This window comes from Aulonocara sp. 'chitande type north' Nkhata Bay, linkage group LG1 (genome assembly GCF_057382095.1).
Source record: "Aulonocara sp. 'chitande type north' Nkhata Bay isolate Kocher_YH1m ecotype deep benthic linkage group LG1, A_spYH_male_GT1.1, whole genome shotgun sequence".
Taxonomy (NCBI): Eukaryota; Metazoa; Chordata; class Actinopteri; order Cichliformes; family Cichlidae; genus Aulonocara; species Aulonocara sp. 'chitande type north' Nkhata Bay.
Window position 1 is genome coordinate 42,338,314 of NC_141344.1, and position 3,202 is coordinate 42,341,515.

At 38.7% G+C, this 3,202-nt stretch overlaps 1 long non-coding RNA gene across 1 annotated transcript; it reads left to right on the top strand.

The window, feature by feature from the left end:
* Positions 1–265: 265 nt before the first annotated feature.
* LOC147339625 (uncharacterized) lies at positions 266–1,576 on the top strand. Its single transcript, XR_015130327.1, has 4 exons — positions 266–698; positions 796–907; positions 1,223–1,311; positions 1,424–1,576. It is a non-coding gene; the product is annotated as an uncharacterized LOC147339625 (long non-coding RNA).
* Positions 1,577–3,202: the final 1,626 nt, after the last annotated feature.

A 3,202-nucleotide genomic window follows, 5' to 3' on the forward strand; every position in this document is an offset into this window, starting at 1 on the left:
TTGATAAACGTAAAGGTAAATGTATAAATGTGTTCAATGACTTTGTTACTTTTAATGATTGGAGAGCACCCGCTTCGATTCGCACTCAATTCAAACTTTACGCTGCACGCTCACCTAACTTGCGTTTGCACCTTTTGTCCACACGTAAACTGCGTTTAGCATTTACGTGTGGACGAGGAAGACTGAGAAAACGCAGCGTCAAAGGTGTGCGCCTATTTTGACGCCACACTGTGCGCCATGTTTTTGTCTCGGTGCCATGAATTCCTACAATGGCAGACTTAGACAAAATACTGTTAATTTTATTATCTTCAGTGTTTAAATGCTTACATATACGGGTTTGCTTGTAATTGTTGCCTATATACATTTTAAGCTATTATTTATTATTTAGTTCAATCAATAGATCAAGTTTTGTAGTGACTATGAAATATATTGTAATTATCTGTTTCCTGTTTATCCTAGACAGGGCAAAAAAGGACTCCAAATTAAAAAAAAGATAAAAATGAAAGACTGGTGCATTGTGCAGTTTAGCACTGGTGGTACAGAAATAGTCCCTAGATCATGGATAAATGGGGAGAAATTGTCATGGCCTCCATATCCTCCGTGAGACACATTCAGGATCCACGACGCAGTAAAGAGGAGAGTTCATCCTGGTGCAACATGGCTCACCTATGCACCAGTCCGACTTCTAATAAGCCATGGTGGGTATCATCTGGATTGGTGTTGTATAAATGTAACAATAACAAGTTTTTCGTGTCCTAATTTATGTCTGGCCATACATTGTGTTTGTACTTCCAGACACATTTCACGAAGCAGAACGCAGTCTTCAGAAATATCTAAGTGAACACTGTGATACGTCTGACCTTCAGTCCGAAGCTGAAACTCAGACCAGTCATAAAAGAAAGCACAAGTAAAACTTTTTTTATTTCACAAACATATCTTTGATTGCTAAGAATTTATGATCTTGTCTTTTATACATATCTGTGGTGCTTGCATACTGCTATATCACCACATAATATAGTCCAAAAAGTGGAAGCTTGTAAACTTTTTATAAATGCAAAGCCGTGTACACTTGTGCACTTCAAAAATTCCTTGTATACTGTACCTTCTTGCACATCTCCGTTTCCTGTGTGTGTTGTTATAAATCAAACTGTAACTTTAGGAAATAATATTCCAAAAGCACATTTGTAATTACTTATGACCGTTTTCAACTTTTTTTCTTTAGACCAAATCCCCTGTACACATATAGTGACTCAGAGGATGAGCAGCCCACAAAAAAATGGTTTCCCCAGGCCCCTCGAGTGAAAATACCAGGTAATAAAATACTGTCTAGTGTCTTTGTACATATCTGTGTGTGACACAAGGAAACGTTTGACAAGTTGTCTGTATTCTTAAATACTTAAAAAAAATTATCTTTTTCTGTCAGACCTGACGAGAGCTGTTAACGAACTCCGTGAGGAGGTCAGAGCCATCCGCAATACCGGCTGCAATGAATCGGTAGATGCTGGGGTACTGCCTCTGGATTTGCCCTTGCACAACATTGAGGAGCTAAACAATGCAGAGCCAGCTCTTCAATCACAAGAGGCAAATAAGGCAATGGTAATTATATAAAGGTTATGTACACTTTGTAACTATAAAGTGTAATAGCTGTCAGATGTGATTTAAATACATAACAACGGCCTGTTGATTAAACACACAAGCACTTGTGTACACATTTAAGACATGAGACACGCTAATTCCATCTCTTAAAATGTGTCTATAGGTGAGACGCTTTGCCTTGATTGGAGGGACCACACTGGAGGTGCGAGTCCGCCGTGTAATGGCTTATGCTATTACAAACGAGCTGGCCTCGGTACTTGGGCAGGGAAAAAAACCAAGGACCAGACAAAGCAAAAAAGGGCATTTAAAGATACAGCGCTCTGCAAATGCATATTTGGTAAGTTTTACTGTTTTTTTGCTATATTACTTTTTCTTTCTTAATAACAAGACTTTCATGTCCGGTTAATCTGGAGATGGAGTCTTTGGTCTTTGGCTTGTTTAGTCCTCGGGTTGTAGTTTGTACAGCCCAAGGACCCCATGTTTATTTTGTTTTAAAGGATACACGGCACACCATGCTAAGACTTATCACTTTTTCCGCTCATAGCTCTTTGGGAATCAAATGCGGCAGTTTGCAGATTTACGCCTGGTGACTTTCATGTTTATCAGCCTAGGAGTTTACATACTTTCTCCCCGCTGAAGACAGTTAACAAGAGCTTATTCATGTGCTCTAATTCACTTTTTTTGTTTGTGTGTGTGTGTGTATTTTTGTCCTAGATGGCCTGACGCAGCAGTTAGGGGCAAACTCTATGTCCGAGTTTGTCTTTGCGCAAGCAGTGCAGAAATGGCTCCGATACGCCCCAGATCGTTTGGGTGGTGCAGGACCACATCATGCATCCCCATCCCGGAGTAAAAAATTACAAACTTCTGTGAAACATATAAATGTAAATAGGAAACTGTCTTTTAATAAAATATTTAGCAAACGAAACATGACTATTGACCTTTCTTTTTTTTTTCTCTGTTACATCACATGCAATGCTTTCTTATTTTAGGATATTAATATTGACATGATACATTGTGAGACATTTGGGGTTTTTTTTATAAAGGGTGTCCAATTTAAGGAATAAGTACAATTATGTGTTTAGGTGGTTGAAGTATTGATGGAAACATGCAGTAGTTTAGTATTGGTTAAAATACCTATAAAGAAAGGTAGATTTCCAGTCATGATTTAACTGTTGTTTTAATAAAAAGCAACTGTGCGAAAGAGGTGGAAAATCAACACCATAGCTCAACAGTGTTTCAATATCAGAATCTGACATTGTTTCAATGTCAACAGTATTAGAAAATATAACGCTGAATCAACGTCAGGTTTCAACATTGATTCAACATCAAAACCTGACGTTGTTTCAACGTTAAAAAAGGGTGCAAGAGTGACGTTAGGTCAGCGTCACACTTCAACGTTGAATCAATGACATCGCCTGATATTGACTCAACATTGTTTCAATGTTTCCTTGCTATCTGGGTCATGCATGAGGGAGACCTGCCTGGAGCCAAGTGTCGTTCCACCACTTGACCTCCGTCAGACTCTCAGCCAGGCTCCCCATAGCACTCCATTTATTGTGGTTACATGAATATGCATAGGGTCATTAACATATGATGTCTATATACA